The sequence below is a fragment of the Macaca nemestrina genome, chromosome 7 (assembly GCF_043159975.1).
Source record: "Macaca nemestrina isolate mMacNem1 chromosome 7, mMacNem.hap1, whole genome shotgun sequence".
Lineage (NCBI taxonomy): Eukaryota > Metazoa > Chordata > Mammalia > Primates > Cercopithecidae > Macaca > Macaca nemestrina.
Window position 1 is genome coordinate 144,325,564 of NC_092131.1, and position 20,420 is coordinate 144,345,983.

A 20,420-nucleotide genomic window follows, 5' to 3' on the forward strand; every position below is an offset into this window, starting at 1 on the left:
GAGTTGTTTTTCATTTCTTTTGATCAGTTTTCTTTTGTGACTTTTTCTTTTGAGACCTTTTAATGAATTAAGGATATTAATCCTTTGTCATTTGCTGCAAATGTTTTCTTCCAGTTTGCCTTATTTTTTCCACAGAGTTTTGAATTTTTGTGTAATAAATTATTTCTAATTTTTAGATGAGATTTTTCTGTTACTTTGGGCTTAAAAATCTTCTCCCAACCACGTAACAAATATTGATCTATTTTTTCTGCCTTTGTTTTCTGACTTTATTTTCAAATATTTAACTCTATAATTTAGTAAGCATTTATTGTTAAAGTGAAAAATTCAAATATTTAACATTTTTCAGTAGTTCAGTTTTTATAACACCACTTATTGAATATTTTCTCCACTGATTTGTCATATTTTCTTCAGCATCAATGAACTCCTAAATATTTTAAGACCTCTTTCCAAACTATTCTTTTCCATTAATCTTATTTTTGGACCAGAATTATACTATTTATAAATCCACTTTAACACTTAGTAAGGCAAATACCCTTCCTTCTTATTTTTATAAAACATTTGTGATTTGTTAACTCATTTTTTTGTATTTTTTGTTAACTCATTTGTCCAAATTTGAAGTTACTTTCTGAGGATTTCACTTCTTATCCCTGTCTCTCCAGTCCTCCTGGGATATTATGTGACTCTTCATTGTCTCTATAAACATACTGTATCTCTTCATTTAATTAAGACTTTTTAAAAACTTCCCTAATATAATGTTTTAATTTACTTTGCACAAGAATCACACTTTTCTTGCTAAAACCATTCTTGGGTATATGTTTGTCAGTAGCACAAATGAGTTTTTTTTTTTTTTTCCTGTTCTATTTTCTAATTGCTTGTTTTGATAGGAAAGCCTCTTTTTTTTCAGTATTTGCCTAGGATATAGCCAATTTATTGAGCTTACCAATTATAAAGCAATTGTTACCAAACTTGTCTATACATTAGACTCACTTAGGGATCTTTAAAAATTCCAAAACCCGGGACACACCTCAGACAAACTAAATCACAGCCTCCGGGAGAGGTTCCAGCATCTGGAGTTTTTTGACATTCCCCATTTGGATTCCAATGTGTAGATAAATTTAGGAACCATTATTCTAAAACATTTTCAGCTAATTCTCTTGGATTGTTCAGGAGCATCATCTTATGATTTTCAAATAATAGTTTATCTTTTCATTTACAATCATTATATCTTTTATTTCATGTTTTGTTGTGTTACCCAGAATTTTTAACTTTTATTTTAGATTCAGGGGGTATGTGTACAGATTATCTGGGTATATTGTGTGATGCTAAGATTTGGGGTATGAATGATGTCATCACCCAGGTACTGAACATAGTATCCAACCGCTAGTTTTTCAATCCTTCTCCCCTTCCTACCTGCCTGTTCTAGTAGTCTCCAATTTTTATTGTTGCTGTCTTTATGTCCATGGTTACCCAATGTTTAACTCCCACTTATAAGTTAGAACATGTGCTATTTGGTTTTCTGTTTCTGTGTTAATTCACTTAGGATAATGGCCTCCAGCAGCATCCATGGTGCTGCCATAGACATTTCATTCTTTTTTATGGTTGCATAGTATTTCATGGTGTTAATTTACCACATTTTCTTTATCCAATCCACTATTGATGAGCACAAGGGTTGATTCCATGTCTTTGCTATTGTGAATAGTGCTGCAATGAACATATGTGTGCATGTGTCTTTTTGGTAGAATAATTTGTTTTATTTTTGATACATACCCAGTAATGGGATTGCTGGGTCGAATGGTAGCTCTGTTTTAGGTTTTTTGAGAGATCCCCTAACTACTTTCCATAGTGGCTGAACACCAACAGTTTATAACACAGGTCCCTAACTCCAGATACCCATCTGTGGCCTGCTAGGAACCAGGCTACACAGGAGGAGGCAAGCAGCAGGTGAGCAAGCATTACCACCTGAGCTCCGCCTCCTGTCAGATCAGTGGCAACACTAGATTGTCATGGGAGTACAAACCCTAGCGTGCAAACCGCACATGCAAGGAATCTAGGTTGCAATGTTGCATGCTCCTTATGAGAATCTAACGTCTGATGATCTGTGGTGGAACAGTTTCATTCCCAAACATCCCCCCATCCCCCACACCCACCCACCCCATGAGAAAAATTGTGGAAAAATTATCTTCCACGAAACTGGTCTCTAGTGCCATAAAGGTTGGGGACCACTGGTTTTTAAGCATTCCTTTTCTCCACAACCTCACCCGCATCTGCTATTTTTTGACTTTTTAATAATAGCCATTCTATTGCAAATGCAAATCAAAACCACTATGAGATGTCATCTCACCCCATGTGTGTGAGATAGTATCTCACTGAAATTTTGATTTGAATTTCTGACGATTAGTGACGTGAAGCTGTTTTTCATGTGCTTATTGGCCACTTGTATGCCTTCTTTTGAGAAGTCTTTTCATGTATTTTGTCCATTTTTGGATGGAGTTTTTCGCTTGTTCAATTGTTTAAATTCATTATAGATTCTGATATTAGACTTTTGTCAGATGTGTAGTTTGCAAATATCTTCTACCATTCTGTAAGTTTTCTGTTTCCTCAGTTGATCGTTTCTTTTGTTGTGCAAAAGCACTTTAGTTTAATTAGGTTCCACTTGCAAATCTTTGTTGTTGCAATGACTTCTGAGGACTTAGTCGTAAATTCTTTCTCAAGGCCCATGTCCAGATTGGTGTTTCCTAGGTTTGTTTCTAGGCTTCTTATGGTTTGAAAACTTACATTTAAATATTTAATCCATCTTCCTTAATTTTTGTATATGGTGAAAAGTGGGAATCCAGTTTCATTCTTCTTCATGTGGCTATCCATCTATCCCAGCACCATTTACTGAATCAGGAGTCCTTTCCCTATTGCTCATTTTTGCCAACTTTGTTGAACATCAGATGACTATAGATGTGCAGTTTTACTTTTGGATTCTCTGTTCTGTTCCATTGGTCTATGTGTCTGTTTTTGAACTAGTACCATGCTGTTTTGGTTACTATAGTCTTATAGTACAGTTTGAAGTTGGGTGGTGTGATGCCTCTAGCGTTTTCGTTTTTGTTTTGTTTTGTTTTGTTTCCTTTAGGATCCCTTTAACTATTCAGGCTCTTTTTTGGTTCCATATAAATTTTAGAAAACTTTTTTCCTTTGTGAAAAATGATATTGGTAGTTTGATAGGAATAGCAGTGTAGATGGCTTTGGATAGTATGACCATTTTAATGATATTGATTCTTCCAATCCATGAGCATGGAATGTTTTTCATTTGTTTGTGTCACCTATGATTTCGTTTAGCAGCATTTTATAGTTCTCGTTGTGGAGATCTTTCATCTCCTTGGTTAGAAGTATTCCTAGTTATTTTCTCTTTTTGTGGCTATGATAAATGAGACTGATTTCCTGATTTGGCTCTCAGTTTGAACATTATTGGTGTATATAAATGCTACTGATTTTTGTACATTGATTTTGTATGCTGAAACTTTACTGGAGTTATCAGTTCCAGGACGCTTTTGACAGTTTTGAGATTTTCTAGGTATAGAATCCTATCATCCACAAAGAGAGATAGTTAGCTTCTTTTTTTCCTGTTTGAATGCATTTTATGTTTTTTCTCTTGTCTGTCTGTTCTGGCCAGCACTTCCAGTACTATGTTGAATAGGAGTGATTACAGTGGCCATCCTTGTGTTGTTCCAGTTCTGAAGGGGAATGCTTCCAATTTTTGCCATTCAGTACTATGTTGGCTGTGGTTTGACAAAGACGGGTCTTGCTATTTTGAGGTACATTCTTTTGATGCCTAGTTTCTCGAGGGTTTTTATCATGTAGGGATATTGGATTTTATTGAAAGCTTTTCCCATGTCTATTGAGATTATCATATGCTTTTTAGTTCTGTTTGTGTGGTAAATCCCATTTATTGATTTACATATGTTGAATCAACCTTGCCTCCTAGGTATCAAGTCTACTTGATTGTGATGAATTAACTTTCTAATATGCTAGTATTTTGTTGAGGATTTTTGCATCTGTGTTCTTCAGGGACATTGACTTGTAGCTTTCTTTTTTTTGTGGCATCTTTGCTTGGTTTGGGTATCAAAGTGATGTTGGCTTAATAGAATGAGTGAAGGAGCAGTCCTACCTCCTTAATTTTCTGTAGTAGTTTCAATAGATTTGGTACCAGATCATCTTTGTACGTTTGGTAGAATTTGTCTGAAAATCCACCTCATCTGGCACTTTTTTTGGTTGGTAGGGTTTTTTTTTTTTTTTATTACTGGTTCAGTTTTGGAACTCAATATTGGTCTGTTCAGGGTTTCAACTCCTTCCTGATTCAATCTTGGGAAATTGTGTATTTCCAGGAATTTATCCATTTCCTCTAGATCTTCTAGTTTGTGTGCATAGAGGTGTTCATAATAGTCTCTGGGGATCTTTCATATTTCTCTATGATGAGTTCAAATGTCACCTTTGTCATTTCTGATTGTGCTTATTTGGATCTTTTTTTCTTTTAATCTGCTAATGGGCTACCTTGTTTATCCTTTCAAGAACCAACTTTTAATTTTGTTCATTCTTTGTATGGATTTCAGGGTCTCAATTTCATTCCATTGTACTCTGATTTTAGTTATTTATTTTCTTCTGCTACCTTTCAGGTTAGTTTGTTCTTGTTTTTCTGGTTCCTCTGGGTGTGATGTTAGATCATTAATTTGTGATCTTTCTAACTTTTTAAGGTAGGCATTTAATGCCATAAACTTTCCTCTTAACACTGCTTTTGCTGCATCCCAGAAATTTTGGTAGTTGTGTCTCCGTTTTTATTTATTTCAAATAAGTTCTTATTTCTGCCTTAATTTTGTTGTTTACCCAAAAGTCATTCAGGAGCAAGTTATTTAATTTCCATGTAATTGTGTGGTTTTTGAGACATTTTCTTGGTATTGATTTCCATTTGTATCCCATTGTGATCCAGGAGATCCAAGAGTATAATGGGTATGATTTCAAGGTTTTTTTTAATTTGTTGATATTTGCTTTATGGCTGAGCATGTGGTCAATCTTGGAGTATGTCCCGTGTACAGATGGGAAGAATGTTTATCTTGTAGCTGTTGGGTGATGTATTCGGTAGATGTCTATTAGGTCACATTGGTCAAGTGTCAAGTTTAGGTCCAGAATGTGTTAGTTTTTTGTCTTGATGATCTAATTCTGACAGCAGAATGTTGAGTCCCCAATATTATTGTGTGACCGTATAAGTCTTGTTGTAGGTCTAGAAGAACTTTTTTATGAATCTGGTGCTCCAATGTTGGGTGCATATATAAGATAGTCTTCTCGTTGAATTGAACTCTTTCTCATTAAGTAATGCCCTTCTTTGTTCTTTTTTACTATTTTAATTTAAATTATTACCCAGCATTTTTCAAACAATGGTAAATAACAATAATGGCAAATGTCCACATTTTTGCTTTATTTTAATGGGAATAACTAATATCTTACCACTAAGCACTAGTGGTAAATGTTGTGTATGTTAAAGGTAAATTTTCTTTATTTTATCAAGGAAGAATCCTCTATGTAGTACATTAAAACTATTTTTTTAAGCTCCATGTTTATATTATTAGGCAGAAGTTCTTAGATTACCTATGGGGAGGAGTTTGCAAATGTTTCCTTTCAAATTAATTTTATTTCATCAAAACTTAGAAAGCTGCTTTTCTTCCAACCATCAAATATTCTTCTGTCTCCAACTTTTAAATTTAGAATGACTCTTTAATCAAATTATAAGATTAATATTCAGATTATAAACTAGTTCTGACTGTGTGACTTATATGGCTGTACTGATTAGTTATGCCGTTAGCCTGCAGGATCACACAATCATTGATCTTGTAGAAAATTGCCTGTGTCACATGCAGGTAGAAAAGAAATCCTCAAATGTGTGTGGCACCCTCAGATCCTCACTAATCTCTCTATGAGGTTCCCCACAACCCTGACTGCCTGAGCACTGCTGATATTGTGGGCATGGCAAGGACTGCGGCTTGTCTCTCTGGTGGCTTGGTCAGTGTCTGGTGACCCGATAATCCTCAGCTTCTAGACCAGTGATGAACAATCTTTTGGCTTTCCTGGGCCACACTGGAAGAACTGTCTTGGGCCACACATAAAATACACTAACACTAATGATAGCTGATGAGCAAAAAAGAAATAAAAATAAAAATAAAAATCTCATAATGTTTTCAGAAAGTTGATGAATTTGTGTCAGGCTGCATTCAAAGCTGTCCTGGGCTGCATGTGGCCTGCAGACCACAAGTTGGACAAGCTTGTTCTAGACATGTACACAGACCCTCTGAGTTCCCACCATGTGCTTCATCTAGCTCAGCTGCAGGTCACTGGGAGACCCACGAGAGGTCCTTGTCAGGATCGCTGCTCCCAATTCCACTCCCTTCCTTCCAGCTCCTTCTCTGAGGGAGCAGAATAGCTTTTGAGATTGCTAAGGCTCTCCCAGGAGCCTGGGAGAGATAGACCCCTCCCATCTCTGATGCAATGCTGGGCCAGGGTACCTTCCCCATGTTGGTGAAGGTACCATCTAGAAGTTGCAGCCCCCAGAGGCCTAAATAAGAATCATCAGTGTCCCTCGTGCTATACAATGCCTCTCTTGTCCCAGGCTTTAAAAATCCAGGAGAGATAGAAGCACATGTCTCTCATCTTATATGCTTTGAAGATGTATCTCCTCTCCTCTCCCACCCCCCCACCACCCCACCTTCCTTCCACACCCTTGTGCTGGAAACAGCAACCTTTTCCTCTGTCATATCCTTCCCCCACTGAAGAACATCCACTCCACAGCCAAGATGTCAATCTGTGGGAGATCTCTGGTAACAGTCATTCACACTGGGTTTCCGTTATGTCAAAGAAAAGACAAGACAGAGTTTGAAACCTACGTTTAGGTGTAGAACTCAAGTAGTGCCTTCTGGTTTGGGAAATGGAGGGCTACCGGGGAAACAAGACTTGAAAGGGAAATAAGATTTGTTAATTTAATATTTCCAAAAATATTTGCTCTACATGAAATAGAACATTAACTAAATCTTTGGAATTGCTACTCTTCACCTTCTTAGGGAAACAGGTTTCTAAACTGTTTTAAATTTTGAATGGTGTTTAATCAATTAAGGGGCATATTTTAAAATTAACATGCTATATTACACATTTTTCATGTGGGACCTTCTTATATTCCTGGGATAACTCAACTAGATTGTGATAGATCCATCTCTTAATGTATTAGTTAATTCTATCTGCTATTTCGTTAAATCAAGAGAGGTTTAATTTTCTTTGTTCTTAATGGTTTTCAATTGCCTATTTACTTCACCAGCTTTACCAGGTTTGGAATGAGGTCATAGAAATTAGGAAGCTCCTCCTATTTCCTTTCTCTGGAAGGTTTTATATAACACAGGGATTATCTATCACTTAAATGTCTCGAAGGAATGTCTGGAAGTATTCGGCAGTGAATCCCTGGTCTGGTTTCCTTTTAAGGATGGTCCTTTGACATCCTCCATTACTTCCACAGTTATTAATTTTTTCACTCGATTTCTACTTTTGGTGAATACTTTCGAAAAATCATTTCTGTGAAGTATTTATACTTATCAATATACTATTCACTTATATGATTGTTTTATACTCTTTAGGCGAATTGTTCCTTTTCTAATTTTATGTTTTCTTTTTAGGTTTCCTAAAGTTTCTTTTTGATAGAGTTTGCAAATAAGCAAATCTGCTATTTGCTTATAAACTACTGTTTTTCTGTTTATGTAGTTCATTTTCACATTTAGTTTGTTTCTTTTCTAAGTTGAATGCATCCTCTCATGTCTTAAATATCAGTTTCATTTTTCTATTTCTCTCAAAGGAATAAAATGGCATAGTAGTTTCACCTGTGGCTAACCAGGTTAGAAACCAAGGCTTGAATTAAAATTGAACAGTAGGGGACTTCAATTTCATTTCAAGTACGCTTTGGGGAGGGTGCCAGAGAAGGGAAAGGGAGGGAGAGCAGGCTGATGCATGCTCACAGAGTGGCTGCAAGCAGTTCAGAGCTACACAGAGGGAGTGGCAGGCAGCAGTGGTATCCACAGTTAATTGATTCGCTTTCTCAGTTGACATATCTTTTAATGAAGACTTTGGAACCCAAATGTAATAAAGCAAGCATGAGTCTATTATATTCTATACTAACAGAAAATGTTTTGCAAATCAATATCTGAAGTTTATTTGTACAATTTTAATCCTATCATAAGATACACATATATAGAGGGATAAGATGGAAATGGGAACCCAGACAAGATAGTGCAGTAAAAAGAGGTGGGAACTTAGATCCAAAAAAGCCAGTTCTGTCACTGCCTAGCTGTAATCTCAGGCACCTTCCCTCCAAGTTATGGATCTGTTTCCTCCTCAGGAAGGAAGATGAGACTTAGATGATTCCTAATGTCTCTTGCAGCTCAAAAGTCATGTGACTACAGGAGCTCCCTTGCTCTCCTGATCCCATTCTGTCTCTATGCTGGTCAGACCCACAGGACCACGGATGGTAGGTACCCCTCTCACTGCCTGATCACACTCTTCTCTCATATGATCATCTTGTGTGCGTGTGTTTTCACTCAATCTCCCATATAAGCACCTTGTGAGTTTAAACTGTGTCATGTTTATAATTGTATTTTCTACTGTGTTTGGTATTGTGAGATGGTAAGTAAATGGCAACCAATTAATTGGTAAATAAATTTTATTGGGGATAGAACTGCAAGATGACTGCATCAATATATCTAAATTCAATATGATTGGTAAAAGATTCCTTGATAACTACGTGGACAAACTGGAGAAAAGATCAACAGGATTCAAGGGTGATTAGGATAATTCATAAAGGGTTGAATGTCTATAGTAAATGGATAGAAGTCAAACTGGGGGACATTTTTTGTTATTGTTTTAAACCAATATGAAAATACACAAGAAATAAACCTGCAGATTACACAAAATTGGAGCAGCAAACAAATATGAAAGATAGTAGAAACAGGTTCTTAACGAACAGATCTTGACAGGCGGGGCAAATTTAAAATGAAGTTTTCCAGGGTTAAGTCTGAAGTTCTATATTTGAGTTCAAAAAAAAAAAAAAAACTGGTGCCCAAGGTCAGGATGCAGGAACCATAGCTTAGTATTGGCACATGTGAAATAGACAGGGGTTTTATTAACAGAGGATAAGTCAAATGTAGTTGTGTTATATATAGTGCTGTCAAGCCACACCAGTATTACATGTCATTTTGTGTGCCATATTTTCACAAAGACATAGACAGAATGGCAAAAATGCAAAGGAGAAAGCCAGGCATAATGGCCCATGCCTGTAGTCCCAGCTACTCAGGAGGCTGATGGGAGGATTGCTTGTGCCCAGGAGTTCAAATCTATACTGTACAATGATCGTGCCTGTGAATAGCCACTGCACTTCAGCCTAGGCAACTTAGCAAGACTCTGTCTCAAAAAAAGACAAGACAGACAGATGCAAAGGAGTGTGACTGGAGTGTTGGAGAGGAAATTTGAGTGTACGGGCTGTGGTGATTCCTGGCCTGAGGAGGAGGTTCTGAGAAAACAAAGCAGCTGCCTGCTGCCTGTCAATACTTATAGTACTCTCACTTAAAAGAGACTTTATACTATTTTTGAGGGGCACCAAGAAATAAAGCCAACTATTAAAACCCATACGAAGTCTGGTTTTGGCCAAATATAATACGGTGGGAGTCAAACAAACTGGGTTTGAATACCAATATTGTGATTAACATGCTGTATGATCATAAATGAGATACTTAACCTTTTCTCTATCTCAGGTTCTTCCTCTGCAAATCTATCACATGGGGTTATTTTTTAATTTGTAAAACACTGAGCATAGTACTTGGCATGGAGAATTCTATAGTCAAACTTTTGATTTATCCAAGTTGCTAAAAGGTGGAAGAGGATGTAGTAAGCTACCTGTCTCTGGGCATGGTGATCAGGAGCTGGGTGACAAGATGTGTACATTGAGAAGGGGGCAGTGCGGGAGAAGAGCAGAGGCGATTCAAACCCTAGATGGAGTCTTGACTCAGTATATGTTAACATATATCCAACACTGTAGCTTATCATAAAGGCCCTTTATATAACAAAAGAACAAAGGATTTGGAGTTGATTTCACCCTGGCTCTTGTGCTAATTACATGTGGGACTATGAACCAGTTAACTTAGCTCTCTAAACCTTGACATCCTTATCTCCAAAAATGTTTGGCATCCAAACTGAGTTTGTACCATGCACAGCTCAAAGCATTGGTTGTGAGTCAAATACAACATTGTTATGAAAGCATTTTGTCAACTCTAAACCCTATATATGTATAATGGATGATAATTGTTATAATAACTCTAAATTTACTTTTTCTGTCTTTCCGACCAGGAAGTTATATTGTGAGCCAATCCTGAAGTTAAGCAGGAAATCAAACTTAGATCATCATTATGTATTCCACAAAGACACACTGAGTCTTTGAAATGCTCACATTTCCCTTTTTGCTCTAGGTATGCTCTTGTCATATCAGAACCAACTTCTAACAACTGTTCAGGACTGTGTGTTTGTTGACTGTGGCCGTGCCTGCCAATGTGGTGGGGGTAGGGTCAGAGTAGGTGTCATTTGGGAGATGATGCCTAGGCTGAGTCTTGAAGGATGGGAAAAGTGTTAGCCAGGTGGACAAAGGAGTGAGAGGCCTCTGTGCAGGATAACACGGGCAAGGGCACAAAAGGGAGGGCTGGAGGGAGAGAGAGGTGGGGAGCAGCCACAGCCTGGAGGTGCATATGCGGCTTGCAGGCGGATATACACTAGTGAAGACAGGAACCAGGGATGGAGGGTCTTCTCATCAGGGACAAATATATACTTTATTCTAAAGGCAAAGAAACATGTCAAAGGATTTCTTTTAAAATACATTTAAAGTGTTTTAGAAGAATATTTGTTTTCTACATATGAAAAATACACCCAAAAATTGGGGGGAAAAAACAGAAAAGTAGAGGGAAGAAGAGGAACGAATTACCCAGTGCTCTACTGCTGAAGAAAACTCCAGCTAACATTCCACATCATTGAAGCGTTCTAATTAAAGTCACACCCACCATGTGTGGTTTGCTTCTGGTAGCAATGAGGAAAATAGGCTGAAGGGAAATTGAACACAAAGCAATTGTTGCAAACACTTCTTTTTTAAACACTGAAAGTTTGAATACTGATTGTATTCAACAGAATTCATGGTTGGGCCTTCCCGGGTCTCTAACATCAACCCCTTTATCTCTTACGAAGCTGTTCCGCCTCAGTCTCCCCAATTAATCACAACCATCAAGCCGTGCCTCAGAAACAATCTGGGCCTCTGGCCCTGCATCCCCAGATATCATTCCCATCCCTCCCAAGCAGCTGAACCAACATCTCTTGAGGCGACCAAATGGTGGACACATCACTGGCACACCCAGTGTCCACACTGGGATTTCAGCAACCTTCTCCTGACAGATTTCCTCGAGTATCCACACAGGGGTCTTCACTCACAGGAGAGCCTGAAAGGCTTCAGGGTGACAAGCCCACCACCCACCTAGGAGAGCATCTGGAGGAATGGGACAAAGGGCATTCGTAACCCTCCTCTACGATCCAGACCACCAAGGGGCTGGAAAGAGCATCCAATCTTGTTCAGCCCAGTCCGATTCCTGGGTGAGGAGAGGGTCAGCCTCCCAAGGTGACCTGGGCATATTAGTTACCTTCACATCAAGAAAATGATTTCTACTCTCCCTACCTTATACGGTCTTAATGAAGATTCAGTGACCTTTGTGCCTTAGAAAGATACAAATAGCTGTGAATATAGAGAAAACTGACTCCTTTTGCCCGAGCACTAAGGTAGCTGTTTAAAATTTTAAAATGTAATTTAAACACCCTATGCTCTCAGATATAAGAGCAGATGACATGGATGAATGGATAGATAGGAGGGCGGGAGAGAAATATAAATGTATATATGAATGTATATATATAAAATATGTATTTATCTATGTTTGTATTTACATATGGAATCCTAACTTGCAATAGCCAATATTATTATTTTGGCCCCAAGCAAGCCTGTTCTTTTACCTTTCTAAAATCATATAGCCTATCCCCACCCATCTTGCACACTTGCTTGATCTCCTAGCTTTCTGGGTGGTATTTACTTGGGAGGAAAAAAAAAACTGAGATGGAAAAAGCCCATTGAATGAGGACTTGAGATAAACAACAACAGAGGGGCTGGAGGGACTTTATCCAAACATATGACTCTTTGGGGCTCTGAGACAGGCCATTTGGTAGCTGGCATATGCAACATCCATTTCAAATCCCGTGAGTAACTTTATCAGAGAGGATGAGATTGGGGGTATGTGTTACTTGCATCAATCTCAAAACAAAATATTTGATCAAAGTTTCTTGTAGTTATCTGACATGTCCAGTTTTTCTGATGCTTCTAGACAGCCCATTTCCTCCAGATGGAGAAAGTCTTTTAGATTCAATTTATAATACACATTATTTTTAGCATACTCACAATGGAAGCCAAATATTTGTGTGGATGGGGGTAGGAGTGAGTGCACAGAGAACATGCTGCATTTCCTAATTAACTGAATTCAACTAATACTATATGCCTAGACCTGTGCTAGGGACTGGAGATACCAAAATAAATGATTCATTCAGTACAAATATTCTAGTGATGCTTGTTGCATTGCAGAGAGGTGGTCTGAGTAGAAGGGAGCTGCCTACTGCACACTTATTAACTACCCAGTCACTCTTATTAGCAGAACTCTGCCGAGGTTCAGCCTGTCTCAGGGATGGAGTTTCTCTTATGTGCCAAGACATCTATCTCTTAGGATTTGGTTTGTAAGTCTTACCTACTTTTGGGGTCTAGGCTCAAAAAATCTCAGAAAATGTTGGGTTTTTTAATGGTTCTACTTAAGAAATTCTTCAGCGGGAATTAGTACAGGCAGATGGATAAGAATAACCGTGAGGTGACTTGCCAGGGAGGACCCTGCTTCAGAAGGGCAGCTGGGATTTTGAGGCAGGTCTTCTAACTCCAAGTCTAGTCTGCATCATCTTGACAATCAGCAGTTGTTTGCAGACACCACCTCTGACTAGATGATCATGGGAATTCAAGAAACTTGAAATTAACTCAGTAACTGGTTTAGACCCTGCCGGGTCCCACCTTATCCTTCAGAAGTATCCCAGTGACAGGGACAAGTTGAAAAGAAAGGCAGGCCCCAGCTCACGGATTACAGTCAAAACCATTTGTTTTGTTAACCTCATGTGAACATTACAAATGTGTGATGGAGCGGAGGCCACATCCTTCTATAGTTTAGCAACGTCTTTAGTCAGCAAGGTCCCTCTACCTTGACCTTCAAAGGAAACACTTCAAAGCAAAAAGCCAAGGTCCTCTTCAGATGGTGGAAACTCTGAGGAGGCTCTCGCTTTGAACTCAGAGGGCTTGGGTGTCAATGCCAACTAGTTTGACATTGCTGTTTGTAGAGCCTGTGTGAGGCGGGTTGGTAAGTGCATATCTCTCTCCCTTTCTAAATGCATTATGTGTTATTGGTGTCCTCCTTTCAAATTATTCTTTTCTTCAAAAGATCTGTGGAACAACGTCATATGGGAAAGTCTCCTACAGATGGATTTTAGCAAATGAATATGTGTTTTTATAGAGACTGACCATGAGTCCTCAGAGGAACATGTTTTAAACAAGGGCAGCCAGGGAAAGAGTCTAATCCCTGCTATTTTCAGACTCTGAGTTGGGGGCACAAACAGCTCTATTTTTCTGTCTTTAAGTCAGCAAACTCTAACACAGCCAACGCTGACCAAACTGGAGGCCACTCCCGCCCCGTGCCCACCTCCCACACAATCACAAGAATTCTCAGAGTGCCATGGCTATTATTTGGAGATAGAGCTGTGCCTCCTAGTTCTCTCTGCGCACTCAATTTATGTAACAGAATGTTCTTTGAAAAGTTAAAAGCATGATACCAACATAGCTATTTTTATCATATTAAATAAACTATGAGATAAGAGAGACAAGTTGGCCCAATGATAGCACTTCTAGTTCCCATTGAGGGCCCCTCCCCATGGAAAGCAAGGCCTTGTGGAAAACAACAAACTTCTATTTGGATCTCTATCTGCTCTTATTTATTGACAGTTGAGGAATGAAGTGGTTTTGACAACCTTGAGCTCCAGGAGTTTTTATGAGCTGGTGGAAGGATGCCTTTCCCCATCAGCTAACACGGATAGAAGAGTTGCTTGGCACTCATAAGAAGGGGATGTGCTACAGTTTGCTCAGCTATTTCTTTAACTGTTATATTGCTTTCTAAAAATTTAATGGGGATGCTTCCTCTCTTTACTTTTCTTTTTTAGAACATTTGTTGGAATTCTCCCTTGCTCATTCTTCCAGATAACTTTTAGAATCATTTAGGAAAATTCTAAGAATATTCCTTTTGGCATTGTATTACATTTTGGGAGGAACTGACAGCTTCATGTTATATATTCATCCTATTCAAGTGCAAGATGCATCCCTTCTTTTATTCAAAGTAATCACAACTCACAATAACATTTTGTCACACATACGACACATATGTGTCACACATCTATCTCATATATGTCACCCATATCTCATTTGAATTACTGTCATCTCTCAGTATCCCTGGGGTATTGATTCCAGGACTACCATGGATACCAAAATCCATGGATGCTCAAGTCTCTGATATAAAATGGTGTGGTATTAACATATAACTTATGCACACATGTAAAGTCTCCTATACTTTAAATCATCTCTAGCTTATATGAACTAATACAATGCAAATGCTATGTAAATAGTTGTTGCAGAACCTAAAGATAAGGAGGTAGATAATATTGGTAGATGAAAGTCAAAGAGTGAGGAACATGACACTCGATACTATTGGGAGGAGTATAAATTAGTACAAATATTTTAGGAAGTTATTTTGGCAATATACATCAAAAATTTTGGAACTCTTTTCTAAGAACTTAACCTAAATTAAATGTCCGAGCTGTGGAAGTGAGTTTAGGGACAAGAATATTAATTGCATTATTATTTATAATAGCCAAAGAATGGAAGCCTCCCAAGTGTTCAACATAGGAGGTTAAAATCTGATACATCCTCTTGATGGAATACTATACAGCCATTAAAATTCACATTTGGCCGGGCGCAGTGGCTCAAGCCTGTAATCCCAGCACTTTGGGAGGCTGAGACAGGTGGATCATGAGGTCAGGAGATTGAGACCATCCTGGCTAACACGGTGAAACCCCATCTCTACTAAAAAATACAAAAAACTAGCCAGGCGAGGTGGTGGGCACCTGTAGTCCCCGCTACTTGGGAGGCTGAGGCAGGAGAATGGCGTAAATGCAGGAGGCGGAGCTTGCAGTGAGCTGAGATCCGGCCACTGCACTCCAGCCTGGGTGACAGAGCGAGACTCCACCTCAAAAAAAAAAAAAAAAAAATGCACATTTGACAGTATTTAACAAGAAGACATTTTTCAAAGTATATGTTTAACTGAAAAGAGACTGAATTTGAAAATAGTATAATTGTATAATCCTAACTCAGTATGGAAAAAAATTATATGCATAGAAATGTTAAGGGACTATCTCAGAACAGGTATATGGGAGATTTTTCTTCTTTTCATTGTGATATTCTAGGCTTTCCATCCAAATTTTCATATAAAGAACAAATATTAATTTCTTGGAATAGAGAAAACTTTTGTATATTCTATAAAATATTGCTAGGTGATTTATATTTTGGTTGCTGGTAGGTGGAAATGAGGAATCCATGCTTTGAAACTGATTTTTAACAGAATAACGCATTAGTTTGAAAAATGTACTCCTTGGTATAAACAAATATTCTGCTCCTGTTTTTCTGTAATATTTTCATGGAAAGAGGCATTGTCTCCAAGCATTCAAGTCTATCAATATGATCTCTGTTTCCTTGTTGAATCTATTGTTGAACTACATTGTATCACATTTCCTTGAAATGATCTATCCACGCATTGCTGGAATCAAAGCCAGATGTGATCTTTGTGTGCAGTTACTAGTAATGTAAACTTGCACAAGTTACCTTCTCTGTACCTCAGTTTCTTCATCTCTACAATGGTACTTCACAGTGTATGTAAAGCACTGAGACCCCCGGTTGGCACTTGGAAAGATCTCTACAAATGTTAGCTTGCATTATTATCATAATTTTCTTATATTTCATTTAAGATAAACATTCCTAAAGTGATCTTGCTATGTAGTTTTTCTTTCTTTATTTTGCTAATTGATATGGTTTGGCTGTGTTCCCCACCCAAATCCCATCTCGAATTGTAGCTCCCATAATTCCCATGTGTCGTGGGAGGGACACGGTAGGAGGTAATTGAATCATGGGGGTGGTCCTTCCCATGCTATTCTCATGATAATAAGTCTCATGAGATGTGATAGTCTTATAAAGGGGAGTTTCCCTCCTCATGCTCTCTTGCCTGCTGCCATGTAAGACATGACTTTGCTCCTTTTTTATCTTCCACCATGATTGTGAGGCCTCCCCAGTCATGTGGAACTGTGAGTCAATTCAACCTCCTTCCTTTATTAATTACCCGGTCTTGGGTACGTCTTTATTAGCACCACAAGAACAGACTAATATACTAATGATATCTTGATCAGTTATGGGTACCAAGGTTGTGTTTGCTTTATGTAATAAACTGGGTAGCTGCCTATCTTTTGCTGTGTTCTGGAACAATTCATGTCCCTTGCATTTACTTCAAAAAGGGAAACACAACCTTTCAATTACACAAAATGGTTAGCATGCCAAGTTATAGAACATGATACAGCTGCTAATCATACCAGCATTCCTACATGTATTACAATTTGGGCTCAACAAATGCAAATCATTTAATTATATCATTTTCTATTTAATGCTATAGACATTTATGACATGTTATTCAATGAGAAAAAGAACTTACAGAACAGCCTGTGAAATATCTAGTTTTTCTTTATAGTTCTCATATATTCTATTCCCAGGCATGTGTGCATGTGAGTATATGTGTACTCCAAAAGCAAAATGGTAATTTCTAAAAAGGGCTAGCACTTAAGATAATTTTAAAAATTGTTTTTTCTCTTTTTGCTCACCTATTTTTACACTAAATATATATTACTCATGTAATCAAAAAACAAAATGATATGTAAAACCTATGCCTACATCTATGGTTATCTACTTTGTACACAAAATATTCTTGACCTGGTAGGGGATGAAAAAGATCCCTGTGATCCAGTCCCTGCTTCCTAGAAGTTTGTAATCTAGATCTAGATGAAGTAGAAACATAGATAACTGTGAAATGGTTGTACAGAATTACAAGCAAAGGACTGGAGGTGACCAACATTCTCTGTCTGCCCAGAACTGACAGTTTTTCTAGGACATGGGACTCGTCAGTACTGAAATCCAGACAGTCCCAGGCAAACTGTGACAGTTGGTGACCTTGCTGGAGGAGCCACTGACAAAGCAGTGCAAACCAAATTTCCATGTGCTTCCCTACATTTTCCAGCCTCCCCGTAGTTCATTTGGGACCCTATGATTTGTGCTCTTACCAATGGGATTATGAATATAAGTGATAGGTAGCTCCTGGCTTGAGTCCATTAAAAGCAGGTATGCATTCTTCTAGGCCTTCCCTCTCTCCTCCTCACCCATGGAACTGGATAATCCTGGGATGGAAGAGTTGATTGAGGGAAGCAGCTGAGATCCCTAAGTCACCACTTGAAAAGACCTACCAAGGAGAGCTTCTTGGCTCACAACAGACTCTGATGTTAGTAAGAAGTACTAGGTTGAGCCCCCGAGATTTCAGGATTTATTTTTTAAGGCAGCAAAGCATGACAATGCCCGAGTAAAATAGAGCCCGGATCCCAAAGATCAGGGGAAGACTTCATGAGAGAAGCAACTTTATGCTAAGTGAGGCTTGGTAAGAGTTCTACCTGAAGAAATGAAGTGATGAGGAAGGACAGTCCAGGTGGAAGAAGAGGCAGGTAAGCAAGAAAGGACAGGAAATAGTTGAGGTACAAGAAGTCATGCGTTAGAATACGAGCCTGGAAATATTGGTCACGCCAGACTGAAGAGGATCTTCCTCCTTAACTCTTCTGAGTTGTTCCTTAGGACTTTGGGCTTTATTCCAAGGACAACAGACAGCAATTGCACAATTTGAGCAATGGTGTAACATGGCCAGAACACCGTAAAGGAAAGGCTACATTGGAGACACTGGAGTGGGGCCAGGGGTAGGACCAATTTAGAGGTTATGACAGTCATCAATAACCCAAGCAAAGGCCAGGCCAGGCACAGTGGCTCACACCTGTAAACCCAACACTTTGGGAGGCTGAGGCAAGAACATCAATTGAAGGCAGGAGTTTGAGATCAGTATGGGCAACATAGCAAGACCCCATCTCTTTTGTGTGTGTTTTGTTTTGTTTTTTGTTTGTTTGTTTTTTGAGACAGGGTCTCGCTCTGTCACCCAGTTTGGAGTGCAGTGCTGCAATCTCAGCTCACTGCAGCCTCCACCTCCCAGGTTCAAGTGATCCTCCCACCTCAGCTTCCTGAGTAGCTGGGACTACATGGCACATGGCAAAATTTTGCATTTTTAGTCGAGACAGGGTTTCACCATGTTGGCCAGACTGGTCTCAAACTCCTGACCTCAAGTGATCCACCCACCTTGGCCCCAAAAAGTGCTGAGAGTACAAGCGTGAGTGAACCACCATGCCTGGTGCAAGACTCCATCTCTTAGGAAAATAAAATTTAATTAGCTGGATATGGTGGCACGTGCCTATAGTCCCAACTACTCAGGAGGCTAAGGCAGAAGGATCACTTGAGCCCAGAAGTTTGAAGCTCCAGTGAGCCATGATGGTGCCACTGCACCTAGCTTGGGCAATAGAGAAAGACTCTGTCTCTAAAAAACAAAAACAAAAGCCTCCCAACCAAGAAGGGATGAAGACCTGAACTACAGCAAAGGTTACAGATGTGTAGTGATGTTTAGGTAGCAGAGTGTGCTAGACTTGGCTATTCCTAGTTAGATACTTTCATTAGTGGAGAGGGAAGTGGAAGAGGATGCTGCAGTTTCCAGCTTTCATGCCATGAAGGATGCTGATGCTCTTCACAGAAACAGGGAACCAAGGAAGAGAAGTACAGAAGAAATGATAGGAGTGATTTTGAGATCTGTTAAAATAGTGGACAGAAGGGATTAAGGCATTCTGAGAAAGAGAAGTCACAGAGGTGGGGGGCTGGGAGGAGAGAACAATATTCCAAGAATCAAAGGAGGAGACGATTATATGGAAAAGAAATTAATCAAGAGTATCCGAGGCTTCAGAAAGACTGAGTAGGTCAAGACTGAGAAGGGACCAATGGACGTTACACCGGGGAAGTGATCTGGAAGAACATTTCACAACATAGCTGATGCAGAAGGCAGATAAAAGAGGTTGGGCTGGACACAGTGGCTCACACCTATAATCCCAGCACTTTGGGAGGACGAGGCGGGTGGATCACTTGAGCCCAGGAGTTTGAGACCAGCCTGGGCAACATGGGCAAAACCCCATCTCTGCAAAAAGTACAAAAATTAGCCAGACGTGGTGGCAAGCACCTGTAGTCCCAGACACTCAGGAGGCTACCATGATAGGATCACCTGAGCCTAGGAGATAGAAGCTGCAGCGAGCCCAGATGTTGCCACTGCACTCCAGTGACAGAGTGAGGCCCTGTCTTAAAAAATAGTAATTTGGGGTATGGGTGACCAAGTGTAACCAACATGAACTCAAGAGTTTCTTTTCAAGACAGAGTGTTCTTTTAACTCAACAGATGTCTATTGGGCTCCAGCTAGTTGTCAAGTCCAGCATCTGGGGAATGTAGTAACAGGCAAGATGTTCTCTGCTCCCTCACGGGGCTTGTAATCCAGTGGGAGATAGAACCAAGAATGGAAACATACAGTTTTCATGCTGTGAGATAAGTGCTAAGAGGGGGTGCACAGGTGCACTCAGAGAACACAGAGGGGCCCTGCTTTGGTTTCTGGAAGTCAAGGAAGGTTTCTCAAAGGAAGTGCTTTGAAAGACAGGCCTGCAAGGATGGGAGTCAGGAAGCCCTGGAGTTGGCCAGCCAACGAGGCAGGGTGCAAGGCAGCAGGGAGAGACTATTTCAGGTGGTGGAGACAGCTGGTTCAGAGGCCCAGAAGGAAGAGGGAGCCTGACACTATCTAGGAACAATGGCTTGGTTAGGCTGGGGCTTAGAGGTAAGAAATGTAGCAATGTGGGGGTCGGGTTGTAAGGGTCAGATCATTAACAGTCTTGGCGGTCATTCTTTCACACAGAGAAGGCAAAAGTTTGGGGAGAAGAGACTTCAGCTAGGGCATGATGAGCTGAGCAGGAGGAGGCAGTGGAAAGGGGCAGAT